Genomic DNA, 16,059 nt, shown 5'->3' on the forward strand with positions numbered 1-16,059 from the left:
CTAGCAACTAATGTTATGGATGCCTATGCGGACTATATTGTGCACATTGGAATCATTTTAACATGTGAAGTTTCATAGCGCTGGCAAATTTAGGAGCACCGGCTCTTCGTCGGTCATGCTCTGCTACCGTGGACGTAATTTTCGCTGAACACGGAGCTGTAGCACAAACCTTCAAGGAAAAAAGTGCGACGAAGCTTCAATACTGGCAAGCGCAGCAGCGAGGACCCTATTTTGCTGGTAACTAAACCTTATTTGTATGTAAACATTTCGGAAAATCTGTAAATATGTGCAAAGTAAATGCGACCTCGTTTCCTCACTTCTTAACAAGTTATGATCATCTGGAAATCATTAGTGGCATTATAATACAAGTTAGAAGCACAACATACAGCCTGGTTACTTTTGGCAAAGACGGTACTAATTGTGTTACCGTCATTTCCTACTTATATTTTATTCCCAAGCTTGCAGCGACCTTAGCAGTGTCGCTAGCAGTGTGTAACAAATAATTCAAGTAAACTGACTGTCAGACAGGAAACAAAGCAGTTTCTATTCAAATCCGCGACGAATTGCACGCTTTCATAGCACTCCATTTTATAAACTCATTCAGTACAATCTTGTCCGGCATCCAATCCAAGTCTAGAGATTAATGTAGAAAATGTGGCAACAGAAGAGAAGATTATTCGAGGGTAAGTCGACCAAAAATCATAAAGTTGAGGGCAACAGCCGTAAACGCGAATTACATCTATTTGCAAAGAATCCGCTAACTCGTAAATGTTGGTTTCGTTATTATTGTCCACTTCATACTCATCACAGTCTTAAGTTTTGTAAAGCGCATTTGCAACATAGCAGTTTCTGATTAGTGTACGACCATCCTAGCTGTCACGTGCCTGTCGGCAGTACTCAACCATACTGCTACTAGTGCGCGGGCTTGTTGCAACTGGTTTTGGTTAGCTGGCATGCGTTAGTGAGCTGGCCTTTATCATATATCATCACCTGAAATAAATAAACGGTTTTTCTGTGCTCGGCAGACGCGTTAGCTTTCAATCTAGCGTAATAGACTCTGACTGTGGTAGGAAATACAGACTTCTTCCGTCTCCTAGCCTGATCGCGGCCACCGACTCCTGAACCGACAATAGCTGAGATTTGACTGTTAAAGTGTTGGCGTAATGTTTCTTGCAGGCACACCCGAATGCGTGTAGAAAAGACTCGTTCTAATTATCTCTGCAGTTCTGCATGTCGCGCATCCTAAGTTGACGCAAACGCCTTCATTATTCCTTCCTAAATAAAGCCATTGCTTAGGGCCAAATCAGGGCCTTTTCGTCTTTGTACCACCTGTAATCAGCGATGCAAACCGCGGTCTTCATTTACGACATATTAATATGGGCTCCGTAACACAGGACTAAAGCTTGTGGCTGATTGAAATGTATTACCAGCACAATATCGAATAGCCCGTGATCACTCTATGTTAAAGGGACACTAATGACACCGAAATATGCTATCAAAATCTAATAAACTTCATTTCGTGACATTGTTGCCGCATATCCGGCAGAAAACAAAAAGTCCAATTACTGTTGAGATATTGTGATAAGAAGTTGACGTTTTTTTGTTCCCGCCGGTCAAATTCAAACTGTTTTCTCTTATTACGTAGCAGGGTAGAGTGACGCACACTATGACGCAAGAGGAGACTCCGTGATTGCTGGCGCGCCGCCGGCGCGCCAGCAATCCCTCGGGTGCCAACATGTCAATAGCGCACTCGCAATCGACCGTCGGCTCACAATAAGGGGCAGCCACAGCCGAAGTAAATAAAACGATGAAGAAAGTAATTTACCGAGCGATGGGCCCATAAAGGAGAAAAAAAAACATAGAGCGCTTGTAATGCATAATACTTTACGTGCTTCTCAAGCTTTTGCGCTCCTTCTTGCACTGCGTATAAATAAACCGAGCCCTCGGTAATCGCATGGCTTTGCGAAATTTTACATACAAATAAGATTTAGTTACCAGCAAAATAGGGTCTTCGCTGCTACGCTTGCCAGTTTTGAAGCTTCGTCGCACTTTTTTTCTTGATGGTTTGTGCTACAGCTCCGTGTTCAGCGAAAATACGTCCACAATAGCAAAGCATGACCGAAGAGCCGGTGCTCCTAAATTTATCAGCGCTGTGAAACTCCACATGTTAAAATGATTCCAGTGCACAATATAGTCCGCATAGGCATACATAACGTTAGTTGCAAGTCGTGAGAGCAGGCAGCTCCGATGGTCAAGAAGTTGTAATTTTTAGGCCGGCAACAATGGCCTGTACACCTCTAAACATAAAGGTCGTGTGACCGTGACATGATATCCAGAACTATATCTCATCTCCTATGTCTCGGCATGATCGAGTGGTTAGCGCGGAACGGTGCGGAGCAAGCCGTAGTCAATTCGAATGCCGCTGGTGGTTGTCACTCGTTAATAATTAGAAAGTTTATTAACGATGCGCCCTTAACGGTGCGCACACTCCCAGACACCCTTAGGGCCTATTCACACTTGCGACTAGATGCGACCAGAGGAGAGGAGCTCGTCACTACCGATGTACACACTTGCGACTGTCACCTTCTCGATCGTCAGGCACTATTGGGAGTAGGAGAGCTGCTGGGCGATGAAAGCGAACGTCGGTAGCGGCCGCTAAGCCAGACACTTCAGCTTTTTCAGGCGAGCCTGTGCGCACACCACGCTCTCGTGTTTCCAGGAGAACGCCGACGACGAATAGACTGTGTCAATCACCGTGGTGTCAATATGAAATGTTGCGCCTGCGTGAAAAACCCATTTCTCAAAAGTTCATGGTACTTAGCTGCTCCGAATATCTTTCCAATTTCCTCCCAAGCCATGTCCTTCTCCCTGCCTTTGAATTCCGGGTGCCGTTTGTTGAAAAGGTAGGAGTATCCTTTAATTGCATTGAGAAGGTGCTAGATCGAGTACTCCAGGACCTCGCTGATTAGTGAAACGGTTTGCGACTAGTAGTCGCGCGACTGAAAATTCGACCAGTGCCCGATCGGCCCACGGCAGTCGCTTTTCGACCGATGCGACCATTTGCGACTGTCGCTTGTCCACCAAAACGGTCGCGCGACCGCTGCTAGCCGCAAGTGTGAACGGGCCTTTAGAGTGAGTGGGGCTAGCTGTTCCTGTCGCAAAGGAGATGCCCTCGACCTGCCTGGCAAGCTCAGCCGGAATTCAACTACCTTGTAGTGACAGAAGGGGGTGGTCGTTTGGTGCCTACATACCTGCCAACCTGAAAATTTCAAAATTCGTAAAACCTCCACTACCTAGGGGGGGGGGGGGGGGTGTAGGGGGGCTGTTTTTTTTACTTTCCAAGCATTTATCTTTAGCGATACCCTTGCTCACTCACCCACAAGAAAAATCCGTGTCCCGTACAGAAATGAGCGAAAACTCCATTCTGTCACGATTTAGTTCTGCAACGCTTTTGCAGTTACTGACTTCGCCTGCTTCAAAAACTTCTCTGTGTAGGCTTGCTCAAAGCAGGTGCCACTCTGGTATCCTTTCCCCATCAGCATACTTTCTAGAATTTTCTCGGAAACAGATGAGCGAAACTCCGTTCGAGGTTAGTTGACAGAGTTGAATATTCTCTCACATTCAGCGTTACTGTGGGGAATGGAGAGTATGCCCAGCATAACCATTGAGATTCTGCAAAATTTGGGCGATCCGTCGACATCTCGAATGCTTCCCAATTGCGACCACTGCATGTCGCACCTTGGCGCCGTGAAATGGCATTCTGCACGAATTACAGCGAGGTCGCTGTCACTGCGAACAAAACTTGTCAGGTTCGGATGGCTGTCCGCGGCTCGTACGTATCCTTGCTGCTTTTTCGAAGCGATGTGTATGTTTATGTCGGACTTGCCACCATGTGAAATGTTAAGATCACAGGCACACGTGGTGCAAAATCCGAACTTCTCTCCTTTATAAGACGGCACGAAGCACGGAAATTCTGCCGCGTACGACTTCAAAAATACTTGGAAGTACTGTCGCGGTTTTGAGACCCCCATTGCACTCCGAAACCGCTACTACTAAAACTTCAGAGTCACACTGAGTCGGACGCGGCCGCAGATCACACAAAAACAGAGGCCGACACCAAAGTTGTCCAAATGTGTGAACAAAGGAACAGCCCCTATTCTACGGAGGCGGTCGCGAGTTTTGGATATGGATTCGTGTTCCCCCGAGTAGACGATAGAAGTCACTACAATGTTTGCAGCTGCTTATGATATCACAAATATGTGTTGCCCTCTCGTGGCCGCCAAAGGCACCATAATAGTGTTAACATGGCTTCCGAGATTACCCTTCCGCGCGTGTGGTGTTATCTCGGAGGCCATGATGCTAATAGATGTCCGCACTTTTTTTTTCGGAAATAAAACATTTTCCGTAAAATTTCCCGCAAGATTCGTAAAATCGTAATACTGGTCAAAATTCGTACATTTTACGAAAAATTCAGAAGTGTTGGCAGGTATGTGCCTAGCTTTCGCCGGTTCAAGCCAGAGTAAGGTTCGGAGTCAGAAGTAACAAAAAAAAAACTTTATACACAGCAAGAGGCAATACATAGGAATACATGAACACTAAAATTGCACAGACGAGAGATTCATAGAAAAAACAAACCTAAGCATGCAACTAGAGAGGTATTCAATAACACAGAGGCTTACAATACAGAACAATACACGAGAGAATCACATTAACAAACACCAATTTGTTCACCGGGCACTGTTGTAGTCCGACGCCGCGAGAGTCACGATGTGGCCGCCATGCAAGACGAGCGCCACTTCCTCGCAGGTCCGTCGGCTTGCCAGCAGCGGGTGATCCTCGGCAGTCTAGTTGTCGCACTTGCGAACCCGCCGCAATCACTGACTGACTGACTGACTACACAAGCGGTGCGGCCTCAATAAATAGGGCGCACCGCGTCTGTCGGTTAACACGCGCTAAAGCTAGCGTGCACGCACACTTAGCTTCACTGGTAAGAGCGCACCCTTTTTGTTGCGTTCTACCGGCCAAAGGCCGGCAGCTACGCGATGAAAACCAGGCAGAGTCACAGAGCGAAAAGACGACGCTTTATTTCCGGCTGGGAAATATATAGAGAAGGAAAGAAAGGAGGGGAAGAAGGAAAGAGGGACTATCTACCCATGCGGTGGTTATCTGCAGCATTGTTGTCAGCAGCATTTCCTTCCCTTAATAGCCATAGCATTCCACTGGCTTTCTAGTTCTTGTGGACCGGCGTAGCTCAGGAACAGGCCCTTCGGGAAGGTCGTGAGCCTCGTCTGTCGGGGCCCCTAAGGTCGCAGGAGGCGATTCTGCAGGACTTGATACTTCTCTGCTTCCGTCGGTGTCTGATGAGTGTTTTCGGATCTGGTCGACATGACGTCGAACGACTCCGTCCTCAGTAGCCACAGTGACTAGACGGGCACCACTCGTCGATTTCACTTTGCCTGGTGTCCACTTTTCTCCTACGCCGTAGTTGCGCACGTAGACTGCGTCTCCCGGGGTGAAGTACAAACTGGCGGAATCAGTCTCTGAATGCTTGGGCATTTCGTAGTTCCTGGGAGGAAAACACATATCTAATTTTGTACGCAAACGGTATCCCAGAAGAAGTTCGGACGGAGTAGAGCCTGAAGCTTGTGGAGAGTTTCTGTAGTTACAAAGGATTCTCGCCAGAGCAGTTGTCAACTCCACGCCCGGCATTTTCTTCAAGCCCTCCTTGACTGTTCTTACGGCCCGTTCCGCAAGACCATTGCTCTGGGGGTGATAAGGCGGGGTACGAATATGCTCGATTCCATTTTTCTGTAGGAATACCGCAAACTCTAACCCAGTAAAGGGTGTACCGTTGTCGGTAACTATGGTGCGGGGCAATCCAAACCTGCTAAACAAGGTCCTCATGCAATCGGCAGTGGCTTTAGCGGTTGCTCGAGATATTGGAATGGCTTCTATCCAATTGCTGTGTGCATGGACAATTATCAACATTTTGTTTCCAATAGGCCCTACATAGCCTGCATGCAGCCGTGACCACCTCTCTTGAAATCGGCCAGCTGACAGGATTCCTAGGGGGCATGGGCAAAGCCTGCACACAGCTTCGACAATTCGAGACCAATCTACAAATATCTTGATCTAAACCGGGCCACCAGAACTTAGCCCTCGCCCTTGTCTTCATGGTTGACGCACCCTGATGAGACTCGTGTAGCATCGTCAACAGTTTCTCACGCGCCGCACTTGGTATCACCACAAGATGCCCCCAGTACAACAGCCCCTTCTCCACAGACAACTCATGTCTCCTTTTCCGGAATTCCGCCACTTCCCTGCTGTCACCTTCTACGACGGAGGGCCATCCGTTAGTCAAGTACCTGCATATCTCTTGCAAAAGCCCGTCAGCTGCTGTGAGCGCTTTAATCTCTTGGTGGGAAACCAGTGGTTGGTCCCATTCGTCGATTATAAGCACCATTTCCGACAGATCTTCTGTTTCCGTTTGCGGCTCCTACAGCGATTGAGGCAAACGGCTTAGAGCGTCAGAAATTAGCATCTGTTTTCCAGGTTTACAAATGAGCTTGTACTTGTATGCCCCTGGCAAAAGCGCCCAGTGCTGAATTCGGGCGGCAGCTATGACAGAAGTTTGACGATCCTGTCGGAGTAGACCTAATAAGGGGCGGTGGTCCGTTATAAGCGTGAACTCCCGTCCCAACAGGTAATCGCGAAACCATGTCACGCCAAACACTAGGGCTAAAGCCTCTCGCTCAATTTGGGAGTAGTTTCTCTCAGCTGAGGTGAGCGTCCATGATCGGAAGCCTGTCTTCACCATTTATTGGAAAAGGGCAGCACCGACACCGTAAGGTGAAGCATCGCATTCCAACATCAACTCTAGCTGCGGATTAAAGTACGTTAGCACTGGGGCTGAACACAAAGCATCCTTGGCCTTCTTAAATGCCGCGTCTTCTTTTTCGTGCCAAACCCATTTTGCACCTTTTTCAAGAAGGCTGTACAGGGGTGCAAGCATAGTGGAAAGATTTGGCAAAAACTTGTAAAATGTAACCATTCCCACAAAGGATCGCAACTCGGCAACATTTCGCGGTAAAGGGGCTAGCCTGATTGCATCCACGTGCTTCGCGAGGGGGTGTAGCCCTTCAACATCAATACGATGACCAAGATACGTCACCGATTGTTCGCCAAACTTGCACTTGTCATAACGAAGTTTGATACCGTTCTCGCGGAAACGCTGTAGCACCGCTTGCAGATTTGCGTTATCAACATCGCTGCTCTCGGCTACCAGGACATCGTCTAGATAAGCTTGAGACCCTTTTAGTCCTTGCAGTACCGATTCAATCTTTCGTTGGAATATCGCTGGCGCTGATGCGATGCCAAACGGTAACCTGTTGTAGCAAAAGAGCCCCTTGTGTGTGTTTATCACTGCTAATTTCCGCGAGTCTTCATCTAGCCCAACCTGATTGTAAGCATCGCGAAGGTCTAAAGTACTGATTTTTTTTCCTCCACATAGATTTGCAAAAATGTCGTCTATGACAGGCAAGGGGTACTGCTCAACCTCGCACACAGGGTTTAGTGTAATCTTAAAGTCCCCGCAAATGCGTACTGTTCCGTCCTTCTTCAAGACTGGCACGATGGGCGTTGCCCATTCAGAATGAGGAACTGGTGATATTATGCCAGCCGAGACTAATCTGTCAAGCTCTTGAGACACTTTATCACGAAGTGCAAAAGGAATTTTTCTTGCCTTAATGAACTTGGGGTTTGCTCCGGCCTTGATGTGCAGTCGGGCTGGCGGACCTTTCATGAGACCAGCGCCTTCAGTGAACAGGTCGCAGTTTTGCTGGAGCAGTATCGGCACGTCCTCCCTGGCTTGCTTTGATACGGAAGGCTTCGAATACATGGTCAACACCTGAATGCGTTCGTCTGTCAATTTTTTCAGGAGGTCCTGACCGCAAAGACTGGGGCCATTGCAGTCTAAAACAGTCAGACTGCATTGTACTGTGGTACCTTCATAGGAAACTGGCATGGTCAGTGTACCGAGGAGTGGCAACTTTCCGAGATAGCATGAAAGCTGTACTTCCGACTTTTGCAGCTGCGGCCATTGATGGGAGTGCACTTGGTAAATACTTTTGGGAATGACGCAAACAGGGGAGCCGGTATCAATATTCATCCTTATTTCGATGCCATTCCATGCAAACGATTCTCTGATGGGTGGTATAAATGAGCGCGTGGTGGTCAAGGACCAGATTTGGGACGCGCTACTATCACTCTCTTCGGTTTCTAACGTCTGTGCTGTTAGTGCTAGCGTCCTGCTTGTCTCATTTGCGGCACACAATCGCGCTAAATGCCCTGGCCGTGCACACTTAAAACATTTGCGCTTGATTAGTCGACAAGCCTTTGTATTATGACCATGCTTACCGCAACATTTGCATTGTTGCACGCCCTGTGACTTCGTGCGCGATTCGTATTGGCCAGAGAGCTTTAGCAATCTCGCTTGTTCTTGGTCAGTAACAATCCCTTGCGAATCGCGTTCAGCGTTCTCTGCGGCGAGGGCAAGAGCCCCGGCTTCTTCGAGATTCAGATTTTTCTTCGCTAACAGCTGATTCTGCAGATTCTTGGATCTGACACCACACACAATACGGTCCCTTATCATTCTGTCTAGCATCGTTCCAAAATTGCAATTGTATGCCATCTGCCGTATTGCCACAATGAAAGCATGTACAGATTCCCCTTCTTGCTAGCAGCGATGGAAGAACTTGAAACTTTCAGAGATTTCATTCGGTACCGGGTCGTAGTAGCTGCTTAGCGTCTCCACAACTTCTTTGTAGGTAAGGTCGTGAGGCTTTCGCGGTGCTACCTTCGCGTTCAAAATTTCTATTGTCCTTGTTCCAAGCGCCGCTACCAGCGGGGCTCTTTTCTTAGCATCGTCTATCAGATCATTCGCTTCGAAATAAGCTTGAACCTTGACAAGGTACGGCTGCCACTTATCTTTTTCGTCTTCGAATTCCGGTAGCCTGTGCGCCATGGCTGATCCTTGGCGGTGGGTTCCTTCTGCGTGACTGTCGTGCTTGAGCGTATTGCTGGTTTTCTTGCTGCAGCAGAATCCTCGTCGCCACTGTCGCGTTCCACCGGCCAAAGGCCGGCAGCTACGCGATGAAAACCAGGCAGATTCACAGAGCGAAAAGACGACGCTTTATTTCCTGCTCGGAAATATATAGAGAAGGAAAGAAAGGAGGAGAAGAAGGAAAGAGGGACTATCTACGCATGCGGTGGTTATCTGCAGCATTGTTGTCAGCAGCACTTTTCCTCCCGTCGAGCCGCGCGTCATCATTGGCTAGGTCCCGTAGAATTTTCAGGAGACGTCCGTCATTTTCCGGACTGATGAATCGCAGTCATCGCCGGGTGATGCGAAAAAGAGTGACGGCGACGGCTACCAAGCTACGCGCTCTCCCGTGCGGGGAAGGAGGTTTTTCCAGAACCTTGTGGAAGTTTTGATGCGGTGACGCGCGGGCCTTACACCGCACTGGCTTAGTAAAAATGACCGTCGATTTCGTGACAGTGGTGTCGCTTCTGTTTTTCTACAAAATTCATAATTTTTGGCTATTTTAATGTACTTGTGGTGCTTCGTTATTTTCAGTTGTTACGTTTTATCCGAGGCCCTTTTTTCGCCGGGCGACCAGCGCAATAGGCAAGGATGCAATAGGGGAACAATGACATTTGGAATAAGATCGACGCTCTCCTTGTTATGAGTGGCAAATATGCCCCTTTTGTTCAAGATGTCTCCAAAAAGCACGTTGAAGCTCTTGTTCCCACAGTATGTAGATAAGATGTGACATGATATAATGAACAATTGAATGATAATGCGGTTTTCCTTCGGCACTTACCATATATATGTAGCTGCAGTCGCGCAGTCTGGTCAGGGTTAACGGGAGCTTGCCGCCTGAGCGGCGATGGCGGCGATATGTTAACTCAGAAGTGTGAACGAAGGAGCCGGTCGGCGGCAGCGGATTTTACTCGCTCGCGCCTCCGAATGCGCCAACTGTGAACCAGCCAGGCTCATATGCTGCTCCGAGCTCGTATTTCAGGCACAGCAGGACCAAAACGAAACTATCCGAGCACGCGCGAAGTTTCATCTAGATTTCATCTCGCGGAAGAATTGGAAGTGGCCGCACACAATGTCTTCTGTCGTAGTCTCTCAGCTCCTCTTTGCGGTATTGCGTTTCGAAATCCTGGAGTTCAGGGGCCTCTGGCAAAGTATCTTCGTGTTCCTTGCGAGGCTACTTCAAGAAATTTCTTGCGACGTATCGGGTCCACTCGTTATCAACTTCGGTGCCTTCAATATGTATTCACAAACTAACTCCTGTCACAGTGACCCCCGCAGGGCATATGCTGGCCAAATGGAATGCCTCACGCCCTACCAAAAGTACGTTTTCTAATCTGTTGCTCTTTGTCGAGCTTTGTCTCACCGAGGAGGTGTTTTACGCCGCACTTTGAAACAGTGAAAAGACGCGGCTAGGAATGCAGCAGAGATGCTCGTCTGACGCTGACCTTCCCTGGCGTGCGCCAAGCCTGCCGGCGCGCTGTAAATAAACTACTCGCGTCGTGGCAACCCTTTATGAATGTATTCATTCCGAATATCTTGTGTATTACATTTCCTTCATTCTAAACTTCGTCTTTTACGGAAAGAAAGGTGGCGCTTCTGAAACATTTTTCATGCGGCTCAACATGCTCTTGGGCGAGGAAGCTAAATAGGCATTAGGTAGCGTCGCACTAATTAATGACACAGAATTAGAAAATAAACGCGCCACAAGATAGTGCCAGGTCTTTCGGACAGAAAGTTGAGAAGGTAAATTTTAATATTTGTGTTGCAGTGCTGAAATTCAGTGGCTAATAGGTTTACATATGTTCTTGAGAAATGGAGACTTCAAGCCAGGCAAAGCTGTCTAAACCTCAGAGTTATGTTTCGAAGCTGCTCTCCACGCTGTCACCCGCCGTGCTCGTCCAGAGGGCGACGGTCTGTTCAGCTTCTGTCATTCGAAAGGGTTCTCCTCTCACCCGCCGTGCTCGGTTGCGCTGACCGGCGGTCTGTTGAGTTGTACCTGCTGGGCACCTTGGAGTACTATCCAGGGTCGAACCAGGTTTACAGCATCTTTATTGTAACTGGTCTCTCCTCTTCTTAAATTACCCCTGACAGCTCGTTAAATAGACTCCCTAAACAAAGACCCTATCATTGCGCCAATAGGGACGCAGTAAACTCTCTGGGCGGGGCCAATAGGCTCCAGCGCAGTTCCTCCTCACTTCCGTCATCCTGTACGCACAACAACACGCGTGCACATTCCAGAGCTCAAATCCGCCGCCGTGGTCACGTACGTCCTTGCCGGACAGCCCGAGTCCCGTGGGAATGAGCTTCCTGGCCTCCGCGGCTCCTTTACACAAAAGCCCAGCGCTCGCACACACCCCTCCACACACCGTGGATGATCTGCGGTTCGGAATAGTGCTGCTCGCATTGCCGACGCGGGACATCCGGAGTCGTCTTGCGGGCGGCGTTGCGTCGGCGACTTGAAATCCGCGCCACCAGGCAATCCGCGATCCAGGGTCACGGGAAATTAACGAAAAGTCACGCACCGCGCTCCGGCTCTCCAGTGCACGCCCCGCAGCTGCGCTCTCGACGAGAAGGCGCCAGTCCAGAAGCCGACGGTGTGGTATGTCGCGTTGATGAGCACAACACCTCCCCACTAAGTGTGCTGCATAAGTCTTTATACTGCAGCCACACACACCACACAAGCGAACAACGCGACGCGACTGGAGTCAGGTTCAATACCCCCCGCCATCCGCGCCCACACGCAATGACAAAGCCCAAAACATTCCTAGGCCATTTACCTGTCCCTCGATGCGCTAAGCTCCATTTAGTTGGCCGCCACCAGCCTTGACATAGCATCGGCGTTGGCATTTTGAGTGCCCCTTTTATGTTCGATTGTAAGATTGAACCTTTGGAGAGCGAGAGCCCAGCGAGTTAGCTTGGCACTATGCGGGCTGGTAAGCGTAATGTACTTAAGGGGGTTGTGGTCCGTTACCACACGCATCTGTGCACCGAATAGCCAAGCCTCGAGCTTACTCAGTGCCCATATGATCGCGTAGGCTTCCTTCTCGATTGTGGCCCACCGAATCTGGGTCGGACTGAGCTTCTTGCTTAGAAATGCGATCGGGCGTTCGTTCCCCTCCTCGTCGCACTGTGCGAGACATGCTCCTACGGTGTAGTCGGAGGCATCGGTGGATAGTATAAACTCCTTACTAGGATCTGGTGCATACTGCGATGTCGCGCGTCCTCAACACTCTTTGATGCTCTCGAACGCATTCTGTGCCTCGCTGTCCCAAGGTAGCCGATGGGGGGTCCTCCTTTTCGTCAGGTTAGTCAACGGGAGAACAATACGCGAGTAGTCAGGGACATACTGTCTATAGTAGTTTGCCAACCCGAGAAAACTTCTCAGCTGCCGCTTCGTCTGTGGCGGGGGAATCTCCTGGGTAGCGCTGACCTTTGCAGGATTCACGCTTTGCTTACCCGATCCTACTATGTGACCAAGAAACTCTACCTCCCCTCTTGCGAATTGGCATTTAGCTGTCGAATTGGCATTTAGCTGCATTCACAGTGAATCCCGCAGCTGCTACGGAACTTAAACATTGTCGATGTGCCTCAGATGATCCTCCCACGTCTCGGAGAATATGTAAGCGCAGGAATACTCTCTGTATGGTGCTAATACCTCGTTAATGATTCGCTGGAACGTGGAGATAGCGTTCCGAAGCCCGAAAGGCATCACGTTCCAAGCGTATTGCCCGACCGGCGTTACGAACGCCGTCAATGCTTGAGACTGCTCATCTAAAGGTATTTGCCAATATCCCCTCATCATGTCAATGAGGGTGCTGTAACGCGCCTTTGCCACCAGAAACAAAAGGTCCGAAGGTATGCTCAGGGGAATGCGTCCGGTTCCGTAACGCTGTTGAGCCTGCGATAGTCGCAGCAGAGCCTTATGCCGCCGTCCTTCTTAGATACACAGACTATGGAATGGGCATGGGCGCCCTCTACCGGAAAAATCAGACCCCACTCACACGGTTCGTTAATCTGCCTTTCCACTTCCTTCCGAAACACCGTTGGTACCTTGTACGCATGTCCGGCTACCACTTCTGATCCTGCCTTCAGCCTTATTCGCTGCATGCCAGCGGTGCACTTGCCCGGTTTACTACCAAACACTTGTCCGTGCTTAGCGAGCACCGCGGTCAGCTCCTCCCGTTGCGATGGGGTAAGGTGGCTCAAAGCTTTGCTCGACACGCTACTTCCTTCGTCAGATGCTGTTGGGAATGTGGGCATGTCGCCGAAGTCACTGTCCCCTTCGAAAACTGTGCCCACAACATTAACGCGTGCGTGGTAAGTTCGGAGTTTGTTGGCGTGCACAGCTCGACGTGTGCCGCCTTCCAACTCGATTAGGTAACTGTAAGTCCTTTGTACAACTTTGACTGGTCCTATCCACTTTCCCATCATTTTGCCTTGGCCTTCCTTCTCCAGCCACAACACTTCGTCCCCTTCCGCGAACTGTTTATCCGTCGCGCGGAGATTGTAGCGACTCGCGTACTCTCTCTGAGCATCTGTGCAATTACCTTTAGCTGTTGCATGTGCCTCAGCTAGCCGTTTGCGCAGCTCCGAAATATATTCCTCAGCTGGGATTGTTAGAGAGTCCGGGATGGACCAGTCCCCACTCCACGACTTCTGCAAGATGGAAATAGGCCCCACTGGCACCCTCCCGTGCATCAGCTCAAACGGAGAGCGGCCCGTCGTTTCGTTAGGTACCTCTCTGTATGCCAACAGCAGAAAAGGGGCAAATCTGTCCCAATCACTGCCGTGCTCATCCACAATACGGAATAACATGGATTTGAAGGTACCGTTCCAGCGCTCAACCAGTCCATTGCTTTGCGGGTGGTCGGGCGTGGAGAACCTTGGGCATGTTCCAAGCCTGGACAGCATCTCTCTAGTTAACTGAGCCGTGAAATTTGTGCCTTGACCACAGCACACCGTTTCCGGTATACTCATGCGTGCAAAGATCTGTAGCAACGCCTCGCACGTAGCCTTCGCTGTCAGCGCGCGCAAGCATACGACCTCTGGCCACCGAGTGTTAACATCAACAACGCACAACGCGTAATGGTGCCCTCGTGCAGACGGTGGTTCAATTGGCCCTATGCAATCGACGTTGATGACTTGAAACGGGCTGTCTGGTCTAGAGAGGGGTGTGATCGGCACATGATCGAGAGTACGCGGAGGGGCCTTTACCTGGCATGAATGGGACGTACGACAGCATTGCTTGACATCTCTGGCTAAGCCTGGACAGTAAAACAACCCCTTTATTCTCTGAAGCGTTTTACGTTCGCCCAGGTGCCCTGCCCACGCCGAATTATGCGCCAACCTTAAAACCTCCGAGCGCCGTTCTGAAGGTAGTACCAATTGACAACACTCGTGTCCAGCAACTGGCTCTCGATGGAAGAGCAGCTCGTCTCGTATAAGCATGCCATGCGAGCCCTCTTTAGCATGTGCCCATGCTTCTTCTGGGAAGCCAGTCTCCCGCTAAGTGGCCCTTGGTCATAGAGCGGAAACCAGGTTTCTTCTTAAAAAGAAGTTGTGTTAAGTAGTGGGCTGACCAAGAAAACACACCGGCCTAGACTATCTTTGCGGAATCGCTATGAAGAAAGGTCGGCAAGAATCATGCCGCACGCGGTATCCCCTACAAGTTGACTAGGTCATTAAAAAGAAGTGTTTAGTAGTGGGCGGATTGCAAAACACGCCGACCTAGAGTGTATTTGCGGAATCGCCATGAAGAAAAGTCAGCAAGGATCATGCCGCCTACAATCTCATCTATAGGTTGAATATCTCTTTGGACCTCGGCCGTGATTCAACGACCAGATCTGTACTACCCTAGCAATCAGTCTTCTCTAGGCTTTAAGCCAGAAACGCCAGCAAACCATCAGGGTCGGACGTAGTCGAAGCGGCGTATTGGCCATGAGTTGCTGCAGGCTGCACATAAGCCTCGGTAATATACGACCACTATACGCGGTACCATCCGAGGAAAAACATCGCATTTCATCGTAGAAGATGTCTCGCGCACACCGAAAACCTCTTTTCCACTCATATTTGTCTGTACATAATTTTTGGGCGTGTGGAGCGCCATCAAGTCGGTTGAGTGACGAATGGGCAGCAATGTGAGAGGCGTGGAGAAAAACTTTCTCCTGTTCTGTTTGCCCCTAAACTTTTCTTCTTCATCGTAACGGCATCGTAACAGCATTTACGGGCAGACATCGATTGTACAATAAATGTGGTAAAACTAGCAAATGTTGACGATTTTCGGTGACAGTGACAGTGATGGTCATGTTTCACTAGATCGTTTGCTCAACTTGTACCCAGAGCTTGCTCCAGCGGTGCACAAACCCGGGGAAGGAGTCATGACGAGCTTTAGTAGCTTGGCTCGTGGCATTTCTTGAACGCGACGGCATGCTGAGAAAGTTTCAGATTACGGGGTAACGATAGAAGGAAGTTTCGATGCCTCAAACGTTCGGTTAAGCTATTAGTTGCGAGGTCATAGTACTCAGTAACTGTCGCATACTCGTCTTCAACGGAGGCGAAAAGCAAGGCGTCCGTGTGCTGTGCGATGTCAGTGCACGTTAAAGAACCCCAGGTGGTCGAAATTTCCGGAGTCCTCCACTACGGCGTCTCTCATAGCCTGAGTTGCTTTGGGACGTTAAACCCCACAAACAAACCAACCAACTTATGTCATGACAAATGTAAAGTTCGGACTTGCTGTTACTTTCCTTAATTTCTTTTCTTTTTGGCTAATTGCGCCCATCAAGCAAAACGCTTAGCTTTTAGCCTATCCACGAGAAAGCCACATTCAATGCCCTCAGAAGGCTGTGTTCCCAAATATCATCGAAATGTTTCTGCAACAAACGTTTCGAATGGGTCACGAGTAGACACCCAGATAGTGAAATTTTTGCGGTGTTAGAAAGGCGCTTTAATGATAGAATCCT

General features: G+C 49.3%; 1 pseudogene; it reads right to left on the bottom strand.

Moving 5' to 3' along the window:
* Nucleotides 1-5,185: 5,185 nt before the first annotated feature.
* Nucleotides 5,186-9,166, bottom strand: LOC146194967 (uncharacterized; annotated as a pseudogene).
* Nucleotides 9,167-16,059: the final 6,893 nt, after the last annotated feature.

Source organism: Amblyomma maculatum, chromosome 3 (assembly GCF_055883805.1).
Source record: "Amblyomma maculatum isolate TAMU_Amacu chromosome 3, ASM5588380v1, whole genome shotgun sequence".
NCBI lineage: Eukaryota > Metazoa > Arthropoda > Arachnida > Ixodida > Ixodidae > Amblyomma > Amblyomma maculatum.